This window comes from Tursiops truncatus, chromosome 9, assembly GCF_011762595.2.
Source record: "Tursiops truncatus isolate mTurTru1 chromosome 9, mTurTru1.mat.Y, whole genome shotgun sequence".
Taxonomy (NCBI): Eukaryota; Metazoa; Chordata; class Mammalia; order Artiodactyla; family Delphinidae; genus Tursiops; species Tursiops truncatus.
This window is the reverse complement of record NC_047042.1, coordinates 72,433,808-72,447,964: the sequence shown is the minus strand read 5'-3', so window position 1 is coordinate 72,447,964 and position 14,157 is coordinate 72,433,808. Positions and strand designations below refer to the sequence as shown.

The 14,157-nt window shown below is 37.4% G+C and overlaps 1 non-coding gene across 1 annotated transcript; it reads right to left on the bottom strand.

The window, feature by feature from the left end:
- Nucleotides 1–4,686: 4,686 nt before the first annotated feature.
- LOC117313688 (U6 spliceosomal RNA) lies at nt 4,687–4,793 on the bottom strand. Its single transcript, XR_004528272.1, has one exon. It is a non-coding gene; the product is annotated as a U6 spliceosomal RNA (small nuclear RNA).
- Nucleotides 4,794–14,157: the final 9,364 nt, after the last annotated feature.

The window sequence follows — 14,157 nt, the reverse complement described above, 5'->3', positions numbered from 1 at the left end:
TCCCTGTCCCACAAGGCAGTTCCTTGGACGGGAATGACTGTGAGACACTTGAGTGCATTTTACTCATCCATAAAAGTCATATTAGTAAGGTAAATATAGGAGCCACTTTCTTCCTCATAAATGTAACCATCTGCCTGCAGTGGTGTGGTATTTAAAGCTCAGGTTAGACTTGACAGTGCTGAAGTTCAACCTGGTATTTTCAAATGCTGAACTCCAAGAAGTGCCAACAGCAAAGATAGGATGATCTGTTGGGTGTCTTTCAAGGGAGGAAGATGACAATGTGGTTTTAAGCTGTGGTGCAAAGGGAAAAGGTTATAGGCAAAACTAAACTAAAATAAAAATCTAAAAAATCCCCATTCCCATTTCCATCTGCTAAGTTATTTTGGGGGAAATCTTTAACATTATTATTAACAGTGTCCCTAATTTTGCAGCTGGAGCCCCTTTTCACTTTGCATCATGGCTGACACAAATCACAGATAATCGCTGTACAATAAATCATTTGAAAAATACAGAGGCAATGAGCCAAGAAAGGTATTTAGCATTTAATCGAAGGTGACCTAGTGTTTTTCACCTACCATCTATAAAATGAAACATTCAATTTAATCACGAAGCAGTGTTAATTCAGAGGAAAAATGTTGATCCTTGCAACAAGCAGGTAGTTTGGAATAGATTAAAATAAAAAATACTGAACCAAGTGTGTAGGGGCCTGATTTCCAGTTGGAATTCTGTAACTTCATAACTGATTCCCTTAGGTAATGTATGCAAGTCCTGGGAATTTCAGATTATGCAAATGTAAAATCTACAAGGTTAGATTATATGGATTCTAAGGTCTCTTTCAACTTTAAATCTTATACTGCAGACTATGACCATGTATGGATCTAATAGTGTTGATACTTGGCTTTTAAGGTGGGTTATTTGCCTCACAGCTTCATTCTTTATGCAATTGTTAATAAAGTAATACTGGCTAATCTTTCATAAATGATGTCAGTTAAAACAGCTGACATACATAATCATCTCAATTCTTTACAGTTTTTGCAAAGTGAGTGCCTAGCTTTCTGTCACTCAATGTATTACCCGAGGATAATTAGAGAATACATTATGCATAAAAGGAAACCATTTATCTGATAAAAAAAAACTGTAAAGCCCATACATATTATACCTTATTTGAGAAACCATTATAGCAGTAAAAAAAATCTTTGATAGCAGTCCATTTGTCATCTAGCCTAGGCCCCTTAGCAAACTCTCATGAGATCAATCCTGTGATAAATGAAGAGGCACTGAAATCTGTGTCAAAGTCTGACACATCATGCAAAACATTACTCACGGAGAACAGGTAAATCAAAAGACTGGGAATTGTCAATGCTACATCCCAGGCATATCTTTTCCAGCTTTAAAAAATAGATCCCATTGCTTTATTGTTAATTCATGCTCTTAAACACAGCTGCCTATCCCCCAAAACTTCTGCCGTCATATTTTTTTCCAGTTCTTAAACGACACGTATTATGCGCTTGAAACTATTTTAAGTGCATTACATATATTTGTTCATTTAATTATCACACCAACTTCTGAGTTGGTACTATTAGTACCTTCATTTTACACATGAGGGAACTCAGAACAGAGATGTTTAAGTAACTTGTACTGGTCACATAGCTAGAAAGTTGTGAGCTGGGATTTAAGGCTAGGACTTGAAGGGAAATGCTGTAAACTTAACTAGTATGGTCCACTGCAGTGATGAATAGCTGCTCAGATATATATCTGTCTGGTTTTCATGGTCTCATGTATAAATGTAGAACTGTTGTAGGTTGCCTACACATACGATATCTTTTGCAGTAGATTATTTTGGGTTGGTAATTTTAAAAATAAAAATTGTAGCAGAATGGAAACAAGGAATTTCTTTAACTCCAAAGTCCTTAAGTCCTATAACATGGTTTTGTTAAATGTGTTACTGATCAAGTGCAACATGAGGTAAAAGAAGCACTGGTTTTCTAGTCACTCTAAAGACACTGTCTCCAATAATAAATAGCAAAATTGTATATTCATGATTTTGTATCACTGTATGAACTTCAACACATTTTTTAATGTTTTTGAATATTGGTACACTTCAGGGACATACTTTAAAAAGTAGATATGACTAAGTGTATAATAATTCTAATGGGATATGACAAGACTTTCAATCTTTTATAAATGTTGTTTGATTAGATTGTGGAAAAAATTTTTATCATAATTTTTTTATCCATTTGTTAATCTGAGCAGAAATCTCTTTTAGGGTCAATGGGTTAGATCCTTAGAGGTGTGTACCTCAAAAAGTTGTTGGTTGATGGTAAGCAAGTCACATAGTTTAAAAACTCAATTTTTACCCGTTTGTTGAAAAAGGTCATGTTGATAAGTATTTTGTGGGAAAGAATGATGGACGTATTATCACTAGAAGGAAGTACCATAAATTTCATGGAAATGTATTTTCAGGTGGCTATTTGACATAGTTTAAAAAATTGGAAAATTGGTTAAAACACAGTATCAATATAAACATTTGTTTTGTAGCCCAAATTTCAGTGTGAACTTCTGGGGGAATGTCTTAAGATGTGGATGTGTTGTAATAGTTTGTGGAGATGGATTGGTATGATGATTGTTAGCTAATTTTCCAAGTGAAGTTCCCCTGCTCTCTCTGTTTATACAGTATTTCTAATGTAATAGGAGAGTTGAATCACAGTAGTGGTTGTTAGTAGGAACAATTCCTTGCTTGTAAAAAACATAAAATATTATAAATATGTGGATATGGAAAAACAGTGATTTGAGTTCTTATGATATAATATCCCAAACCACAGCTGAACACTCCATTTTTTTTTTTTTTTACAAATTCAACCACTACCAGACTTTGCTGATAATCCCACTCTGAAGGGTAGACTTGTTAACCTCCAATGCCTAGAGCTGCACATCACTATTTTTTTTTTTTTAATGTTTCTCAAGTATTTTGCAAAGTCTAAGTTTTGGGTTGTACTATTAACTCAATTTCACAAACATAATACTTATGTTTGATAAAAACCAGCAACATTCATATTATTTCCTCAACTCTTAGCCTCCTGGCATGTCTGAGTTGTGAAAATAAAGTATTCTACTTTTATCTGAAAATATCTGTTTCATACTTTATGGATAATTTTATATGCCACCCAATATAATGCCAAGTTGGATTTTTAAAGTTAGAATTATTAGTAATACTACCATGCTACTACTATTAATGATAATGAGGATAATCACTACTATGTAGTAGCATATTTTTAAAATGTAGTATTTTGGCTTAGGCTTTACTTAAGATATACATTAATATGCTCAATGTTTAGCATTAAAGCTTCCTAGTCTTAAAGGCACTTACATGTTTTAGGCCTCTTTGTTGATCCAAGTTAAAGAACCAATATTTTTCCTTTTATGCATATCATAGCTACAAATTAATAAAACTTCCAAGCTCAGAAACAAAAAGCCAATTATATTCAAAGATGGGAAATGCTTGGCAGGCATCCCACCTCTTTTCCTCCCATGCTCATGGCAGACATTAATCACTGATCATGGCCAGAGGCAGCCTCTGACCTCTCCTCAAAATAGTGCTCTAGGAGCCACAGTCAGTCAGTCAGGGATGGTTAAGGGAGCAGACTTATCTATCATGAACAGATAAATAAAGATAGAGTGTGACACCTTATTATCCATAATTCTCTCCTATCTGTATCTATAAACCAATATGGATCCATTATGTACAAACTAAGTGAAGGAAATGAGTCATTAGTTTGTAAGAAAGCAAATGGAGAGACACAATCACGCAAAAGTTATTTTAATTTTTCTATGTCCTTTTGGACCTACAGAGAAAGCATGTCCCTATATGAAGCAATCAGTTTTGGAAAGGGAAGTTAGCAAGGATTTTAGCCTCAAGAATTCCTTCCACAGGAAATGTGGCATTGCAAACTTAAGGGCTGGGCTACTCAGAGGAAATCTGCGGCTGTGTTTCCATATGTCAGGGAAGCAAACCTTTGGAAGACCCATACCCAGGCTGCCTAAGAATAGAAATGGGCTGTGTGGCAGTGAAACTGAAAATATTTTCCTCTTGTCCTTATTTATTCAGTTTTAGGGGGGGGCCTTCCCTTTATAAATTACACATTCTTTTTTTTTTAACATCTTTATTGGAGTATAATTGCTTTACAAGGGTGTGTTAGTTTCTGCTTTATAACAAAGTAAATCAGCTATACATATACATATATCTCCATATCTCCTCCTTCTTGTGTCTCCCTCCCACCCTCCCTATCCCACCCCTCTAGGTGGTCACAAAGCGCCGAGCTGATCTCCTTGTGCTATGTGGCTGCTTCCCACTAGCTATCTATTTTACATTTTGTAGTGTATATATGTCCATACCACTCTCTCACTTCATCCCAGCTTACCCTTCCCACTCCCCATGTCCTCATGTCCATTCTCTACGTCCATGTCTTTATTCCTGTCCTGCCCCTAGGTTCTTCAGAACCTTTTTTTTTTAGATGCCATATATATATGTAAGCATACGGTATTTGTTTTTCTCTTTCTGACTTACTTCACTCTGTATGACAGACTCTAGGTCCATCCACCTCACTACAAATAACTCAGTTTCGTTTCTTTTTATGGCTGAGTAATATTCTATTGTATATATGTGCCACATCTTCTTTATCCATTCATAAAAATATGGAACGCTTCACGAATTTGCATGTCATCCTTGCACAGGGGCCATGCTAATCTCCTCTGTATCATTCCAATTTTAGTATATGTGCTGCTGAAGTGAGCACAAATTATACATTCTTGATTGTAAGTTTTAATGGTGACCTATTTACAAGCATTAGAAATTGAAAACAGCTATTAAATTTGAAAATCTTTTTGTGTATGTTGGGGAAGAGTAGGATGAGCCTACTAGGAAAAGAATGTAGTATTTGATCTGTACCAAAAAATCCCAAACAAGCAAGCAAACCATAATTTCAAAGTATTAAATCTGTAAGTTTAACAAGTAAGTGTTACATGCTTTCTTACTGGGGTCCCAGTAATAATCCCAGTATGCCTAGCATAACATAAACTCACTGTCTTAGCTTGGACTCTCATGAAAAAAATACTATAGACTCAGTGGCTTAAACAACAGTGGTTTATTTTCTCACAGTTCTGAAGGCTGGAAGTCTGAGATCAGGGTGCCAGCATGACTGGGTTCTGTGAGAGTAGTCTTCATGGCTTGTAGATGGCCACCTTCTTGCTGTGTCCTCATATGTCCTTTCCTTGGTACATGCACTGGGAAGAGGTCTCTCTCTCTCTCTCTCTTCCTATTCTTATAAGACCACTCATCCTATCATGAGGGCCCCACCCTCCTGACCTAATTATACTCTTAACACCCCATCTTCAAGTACCATCACATTGGTTGTTAAAGCTTCAACATATGAATTGTGGAGGTTGAGCACAGACATTCAGTCTATAACACTCTCAAAGGATTACTTTGATTGGTTGATCTTAAAAAACATGTGTTTCAAGTTTTACTAACTCCCAACAATTAATTTGAGAAATATATAAAGTTTTCTACCAAGAAAATTGGAGGATGATAAGAAAAACTGTTAGAATTTTAAGAGAGTACTTTAAGAGTATAGTAAGGTGATCAGATATAAAAGTCAATATACAAAAATCAATAACTTTCTTAATATTAGCAATACTCAATTAGAAAACGTAATGTTAAAAGGAATCTCATTCATAATAGCAACAAAATCCATTTTATACTTAGAAATAAATAGGAAATGTGCAAGATTTTTATGAAAAGGGTGTTTAAAAATCTACATAAATAAAATGTTATTCCATATTTCTCAATGGGAAAACTCAACATTGTGAAGATGTTGACGAGCTGGTTCTCAAGCACGTATGAAAGAAAGAACAGCAATGCTTAGCAAGTTACATTTTTAAAAAAGAGAATCATGGGATTTGAACTACTACTACTAAGAAGAACATAATATAAGGCAATTTAAACAGTGCATTTTGGCATAGGAATAGACAAACACATTGGTAGAAAAAACTAGAATGGAGGGCTTCCCTGGTGGCGCAGTGGTTGAGAATCTGCCTGCCGATGCAGGGGACACGGGTTCGAGCCCTGGTCTGGGAAGATCCCACATGCCGCGGAGCAACTGGGCCCATGAGCCACAACTACTGAGCCTGTGCATCTGGAGCCTGTGCTTTGCAACAAGAGAGGCCGCAACAGTGAGAGGCCCGCACACCGCAATGAAGAGTGGCCCCCACTCGCCACAACTAGAGAAAGCCCTCGCACAGAAACGAAGACCCAACACAGCCATAAATAAATAAATTAATTAATTAAAAAAAAAACAACACTAGAATGGAAATATAGTTTAAGTAAAGATGTCATCTCTAATTAGTAAAGTGTTCAAAGCTTCTCAATTCATCACATTATGACAATTGGCTCTCCTTTTGGGGAAAAAATTAAACTCATAGTTCATATCATAAGCAAAGATACCTTTTGGAGAGACTAATGAGAATAAATGTTAAGAACAAATTATAAAAGTATTTGAAGAGAATATAGAAAAAAATCATAACTCTGGGAATTGGGAAGGCTTTCCTAAGTAATACACAAAATTAATATGTCATATAAGAAATTATTTATAATGTTGACCTCATAAAAACAAAAATCTTCTATGAGACAACAATAAAAAAGAAGTTAAATGATAAGCTACAGACTAGCAGAAATATTTGCAACAGGTATAAAAGATTTGCAGTATATAAAAGGTGCCTGCATATGAATATTTAAAACACAAAGAACTAAACAGAAGATAGACAAAGGATACAAAGGACCACTTACAAGAGAAATGCATATGGCATACATGTGAAGCTCAGCATGTGTAAATTAGATAGTATTTACCAAAATTTCAAGTAACCCTAATCTTTGACCTTGCGGTCTACTTCTAGGAATCTGTCCCACAGAAACACTCACTCAGAGTAAAACACGTTTACAAGAATATTCTCTTTTATAATAGCAAACAGTAGAAACAAACAGAATATCACCAACAAAGGAGACAGTAATAAAATTACAGAACATTCCATTGTTATAGAGAAAGAATAAGATCTGTACATATTAAAATAGAAAATTCTTTAAGACCCAGGTAAAAAGAAGTTACCATAGCATAATAGAATCGTATATAAATGTATATGGCCCATAAATGTACAAATACTTTGTGTTTATTTTTTTGTTCTATATGCTTTTGTATGGATTGATTCTTCTACTGTGAGAATATATTCATGTGTTTCTCGTTTAACTTAAAAAAAAAAGTTTTTTAAATCAGAGAGACGAGTATTCAAGGAAGATCAGGCCTGGTAGCTCAAACTCTTTTCACATGATAGACAGCTGCTTCAAGGAGGGTTTGAGAATCACATGTCTGTCACTAATGTGGTTTGGGACTCTCTGTACTTACATTTTCTCTTGACCTCTGGCTTTGCTACCAATTTTCCTTTTCTGGAGGGTGTTGAAATGGGCATAAAAAGAAATTCTTTAAGAAAGTTTAGGTCCTTGTTATGCAAAATTGCATTGCTGGAAGGGGTTTTAGATATGATCTAATGCAACTCTCAAGTTTTACGTGGGATCCTGATTTCTGAGATGGCCAGGAAATGTTGATGGGATTTTCACATTTCTCATGCTTGAGTCACATCCTCTTATCCAGAAACCTGGGAAAACTTTACCACTGAAAACTCAAATAGGGTGGTACTACTCCCCCAACTTTTAAGCCAACAATGTAAGAAAACAAAAAGGTAATTTCATTCAAAAGAATAAAAATTAATAAATATTTTTTCAGCAAACAAATGAGTACTGTGATGCCACCTGATGACCCACAAAAAGTGACTCCCAGTATTATTTCAATTATCTGTATTTGTACCTTTTAATCCATAAATTCCTGCCATATTACCTTCCATCAACTCTGTCCATCACTAGCCTGGTTGTTTTATCTCCATTTGTCAAATCATTATAGTGGGTCAGTTGGCCAAGTTGGTATGTTTAAGCCGTGTCATATTCTCTTAGCTGGGTCCTGTGTGTCCTAAGGGCCCTTCAAGAAACTCACTTGTCTCCTTAGATATTGGTAAGGAAAAGTCAGAAATCTCTCCTTCCAATATGGTGATTTTTGTTCTTAGCGAGAGCACTGCTTTGGCAATTATGTGCCCAATACCTTTGCTCAGAGCCTATCTGATTTGCATCCAGCTAAACTGCCTCTGTGCACTCAGATATGTGTCCCTATAAAGAGACCACCTCCTCACTTTTAGAACTCCAGTGTACCTTGACCTATGCTTGAATGGACTACAGCTCCAACTATAAGATCAAATAGGTCATTAAACCCCCTGAGCTCTTGAATTGCTCTCATTTAGTCCTCAAATGAATAATTTGTGTACTGCAGAAGTCATTGGGAAGCCATGATTCCTCTCTGGAGCTCCAAGCTGGCTTCCCATAGGGGCCTGTGTTCCATTCTAACTGAGTTTATCAATCTATAAATTCCTGACTAAAGCCCAGAGCATTGAGACACAAGGAGGTTAGGAGAATGGCTGCTCCAGCATCTCCCGTCACCCAGATATTTGCAGAGAATGCAAAAGGACCTTGGACTCCTGAATCTAAGGCCAGTATAATAAATTTATCACTTAAGAAACATGGTTTTCAATTTTTAAAATTTTTCTGTGAAAATGAAAATCACTGTGATGGAAATGTTCTTTCTTTTCTAAGTTCTTTAATGTTATATTATCTTTATTTGTTTACAATGGAAGGAAATGATCCTACTGGCTGCCAGTGAATGAGGGAGTGAGTAGAGCTGATGAAACAGAGCTAATATTCAGCATAAGCTTCTATAGTTTCGTTTGTTTGATGTGGTGGTCCTTGGGCCTACAGAAATACACCTTCTGTTTATGCTTCCAAGTGTTCCTTTTATCTTCAGATAAAAGTGTAAAGGGGAAGTTGCCAAAATTAGTCCACCTTTTGGGCCCAAGCCACAGTTAAACTTAGATGTAAAAGAGATCAAAGCATTTCCATTCTGATCCAAATAGCTGCAGCCCAGCAGTGTAGCTGGTGGCGATATAAAAATGGCTGAACACTTTCTGATTTGGAATATCTAAGTGATACATTCTAGACTACAAGGCAGAAAAAGAGGCAGTATGCATATCTGCTTTTGAAATGACTGCCTGCCTTCTAGGATTTGACAAAGAAACACTTGTTTAGACTTTGGTATATAATCTAGTAAGAAGCCCCCAGGTACTCCTGAAGCTTCCTTAGGGGGTTTCTATGGATGGACATTTTCTCTCACTTCCCCTAAGTTGATTTTGTGCATGGTCCTTCTATGCTTCTTTTAGGTGAAGCCCAACTGTTGAGGATTACTCTTTGCAAAATGGCAGCAACTCTCCCTTCCCCTCCCTTTTTTATAAGTGCTTGTATGTTCTGAGATTGACAAAGCATCAGACTGGTATCCCTGGAGGATAGAAAGAAGACTCTTGGTCTCTGCAGGAGTAGGGTCTCTAAATTATTTGTTATCCAAACCACTTTTGTGAGTGAAAGGGGCACTATTAGTAACGAAACCTGGATAATTGGAGTAAGCTGAGACTGTCTTGGCAAATTGGAATGTATGGTCACCTGGTACGTAGGGCAATGTGTGACGTCTGGTGTCTAGAACCTCAATTCTAATGCTTCTTTACCTGTGCAAAATTGGACATTTTCTAGTTACTCCCTTAGATTATTACAGATGATCATTTTATGCTGTTGATAACAAATTTAGCAATAAGATAATTAATTTCCATATGACTCAGAACACAGCCCCCTTGTTAAGTAATATAGCTCCAGAACAGAATTTGTTGCAAAGAAAATGTTCTGTGAAAATTCTTTAAAGAAGTCTTTCAAGTGCATTTTTTTAAGGATGCCACCACCCACTGTTTACAAAGAAAGTCTTTAAGGGAAGCAACAGACCCCTCAGGCCATTTCTAGCAAAGAGATGTACATTTAGTACCAACAACACAAAAACACTGTTGTAACTACACCCAAACTGATTTTTGCACCCAACATATTTTTGTCTTCAAACTGCAGTCGGTTTGCTGTGTTTCCCTTCTGTTTGTTTCACCACTTTCCTTCTAAATATTTTGCATCGTCCTGGAGGTTTTCCCAAATGTGGTCTGCTCACTGGAGGGCCATATTCCTCTGACTTGTGGCATTAGGTTGTGTCGCCATGGCAAGGCTTGTTTATCATAAGGGAATACTTTATAGGATGGGCACCTCTCACAACAATTTCAACCTCTTTTCCTCCTCTTCTCGCACATGCTCAGATATTCTGAGACAGCAGCCCAGATATGGTTTTCTCTAATCATAAGTTGCATTCCTAGAGTGTGAACTTTTCTTTGCTCTGCTTTCAAGATAGGGAAATTTTTGGCTCTGTTTATTTCTTTCAAACTGGGCAGTACCCTCTTGACTGTTATGACTAATTCACTTGACAGGGCTGGAATCTCCTCATAGTTCTCTCCAGGTAAATCCCGTTGCTCAAAGTTGTGGGGGAAAAAATGCCAGAGGGGGCAAAGGGTGACCTCGTGGTGGTCGCAGCCTATCCACTGGACAGAGCCCTCTGTTGACCATGGGGATTTTTTCCAAGAGAAGGAACGCTTAGTCAGAACCTGACAGTTCTTATACTCTCACATTCCTGCAGAGGAACCAGCTTGGGGAGAGATAAGAGCCCTGGGTTGACACCCTGATTATGCCTACCTTTTTATTTGTTAAACGTGGAAATTGACTTCATCCAATTAATAAGAGCAGGAAACAGTTTTTGTTTTCTCTTTGTAGGAAAACATGAAGTAACAGTTTTATCTTAATTTGTCAGGCATTGCCCAAGAGACTACAGCCATGTGGGCTGGTGGCCAAAAAATCTCTCTAAGTCCCAAGTACTAACACCCAGATATAAAAAGAATGCTAATTGGTTTTCCAGCTGAAAAATAATAAGGTACTTGGTGCCAAAAATGCTGTATGGCATGGAAACCCCAAGTTTATACAATAGGGCCTGATTGCAATCTGGGGGCTCCATTTGTACTCATATGTAGAGCTAAACAAAGGGAGGTGTTTCGCTCCTCTGCCTTTGTAGAAAGCCTCTGCTCCAGATCTCAGCCTGGTGTTGCACCAGGCTTCCCACAGTCTTCCTGCCAAAGTTCCAAGATTTTTCCTGGCTGCTGTTCAGGAAAGTACAGCTCTGTCCGTAGGGTGGAAAGTTAAAAAGCCCTTGCTTGGATACGCCGAAATATATACAAACAGTGCTTGACGTATGGAGCAGGCAGGCTTTGCACAGGCTGCTCCTGCCTGCATTCTAAGGGAAAAGAATGCAAGATTTTTAAAAGTCATTTTAGTAAAGCAATGGAGCTATTAGCTGGAAGAAAAAAAAAGTATTTTTTAAAGCAAATTCAGCATTCCCCTTAAGCCCAACAATTAACTATCTTAGTTTCATTAGTAAAATATCAACTAATTTCCAAGAGCCCATCCAGCTTGGGCCATTTTTAACTTAAGGACGCGTTTAGTATAAATAGGAAGATACTGAATGTAAAGAAGATCATTGGAAGTGACCTGGTGAGAGTCACTCTTGGGCTATTGGTACAGCTCAGGCTGGGGCTGGTACTCTGATGCATATTGGCTGATTGTCAGCCTTGCCTGTGGCTTCACACCTTGACTCCAGGTCTACATCACTGATGAGAAAGTGCTTGAATTGAAAGGATCTCTTAATACTTAGAACCCTACTCTAATTATTTCCAGTTGATGGTAAATACCACTGTTGAATTCACAGCATTTAACCAATATTATCCAAAATGCTTTTTAATTATAGTTAATACTAAGATACACTATTTCCTGTCACCAATAATGGTTATAGACTATGACCATTACACTAGTTATGTATGTGAAGATGCAACTAAGTTTAAAATTTTGTTAAGAAAAGAATTACTTTGATAATAGAAGTAAAACATAGTCTCAAAATAACCAATGTTTGCCAAAGTGTACAGAGAATAAAATAAGCTATAAGAGTCCATTGATGTGTAAAAAATAAACTGTTTTTAACAGAAACTGGCAAGCGTTGTCTGTTCCTTTCTATCAATGCTTTTCTCTTGTTTATTACTTTTTGGTTGTTTGTTATTATTAGTGCATTTCCCCTAGAGTAGTGGGACAGATGGTATGTATTTAAGAATTTAGAAAGCATTTATTTAAAAGTACTGGGCATCAGGATTTTTTACATGCAGGAGAAACTAAGGAGTAGAAGACCATTGAATTAGCATGTCTGGCCTTTAATCGGGTTCATCCCCACCAAGCTAAATTAATTTTCCAGTGCGCCTCTTCCTTAAGTGTAGGCTTCACCTTTGGTACATTTCTGCTTCTGTGACTTTGTGCTTGCTCTTTCCCTCACCTGGAGTGAGCTCTCTTTCCCCCTCCATCTTTTAGGTCCCAGTGCAGTTCCCACCTGATCTGTAAAGCCTCCCAGACAACTCCTCAACCCTTTAGTTTCCCATTTATCTGAACTCTTACTGCTCTTACTGTTTTCAGGAGACAAGAGAAGGATGTGGAGGGCTCACAGATCACGTGGGAATCAAATTGGGACCCAGAATATGAAGAGGAGAAAGGAGCATTTTTTATTGCAAGGAGCAGAGACTCACTCAACTAGCTTAAAATAAGGAGAAGGTATTATAAACCTACAGCATCCAAGAAATGGGCCTTGCAGGGTATGCACTGGAACCTGTCAGAAGCCTAGACAGCTCTCTCTCTCTCTCCAGTTCTCAGGATCTTACAGTACCCCTCTTGACTCTTTCCCAGGAATATCTACTTTCGTACTCTTCCCTTGTCTCTCTGCCTTATCATTTCAGTTTTCTTTCAGCTCAACTACCGCCAGCCAAACGACTGAATTAGACTTTTGGGATCTTAATTCGAAACTTTCAGAGATTTGGTTGTCTTATCTTGAACTGTATATCCAGTCATTTAATCAGTGTGGTTAGCAGGGTCAGTGATTTTTGGTACAGACAGCTGCCTAAGCCCATTCCTGTGGCAGCCTGTGGGTGAAGTTTCAGGGAAGGGGGAAATTAGTAGATAGGCACAAGATAAGTTGTATTGTTCCTCCAGGGCAGATTCCTTAGGGGCAAGGAATAGATTACTAGGTGCTTATTTTCATTACTGTGTTTAGCACAGTGCTGTTCATTCATCACAGTGATTCACAACGCTGGCTGCACAGTAGAATCACCTGGGGAACTTTTAGAAGCATTTCCATGTCCAGTCCTCCCCCTTGCCACCACCAGAGATTCTGATTTCATTTGTTGAGGATATGGCCCAGACACCTGACGTCAAGGACTACTGTGCTTTCCAGATGCCAGACTTATTTTTACTGAGGTTAGGGCCATAGAAAATATTACTCCTATAGGTGAAAAAGTGATTACCCTCATAACTAAAACATGGTAGAAATTCAAGAGCTGTTAAATAGCTTAAAATTCTTGTTTGGCTCAGCAGAAGGGTAACTATAGTTTACATTCATGTTGTCTTAGGTAGGGTGAATACCAGTAATATTGGTAACTTTAGAAAGTGACATAAAAAATTTTGATTTTACACTTTTTATTTTCCCCCATTCCTGTAACTGATTTCATTAGATCGTCAGTGGTTATTTCTGCAAGGTTTTTTGACTATGTAATTCCATACATCTACAAAATGCAGTCCTATTCCTGGATTCTTTGAAAAAAAGGTCTCATATAACTAGGAAAATTTAAGATTTAATAGTAAATTCTGACATGATGACAATTCAGAGTGCCACTTGGATGATAATTGTTTTATTAGTTTTTCAGTGGTAACTCTGAAATTGGCATTTGATTAATTTGGACTGAGTAAAGTTTGCCTCCAGAATAGCAAGGAGCAGGTTTATTGCAGGCACTATATAGAGATGCCTTTTCAGTGCACTCTTTGTAGTATCCTTGGGGTTGCTAAGGTTTGCCTTGAGCTTTAGAACCATAGTTGTGATGACTAGTTGGAGAATTCCAGGGGAATAGTTTTTGGAGTTCTTCAGTATGATTAGTGAAACCAAGGGGTATAGTCCAAGCTTTCAAGTAAATTGACTCAATTACTGTGTCCTGAGGAAATCACACCGTACCTCCTGGCAG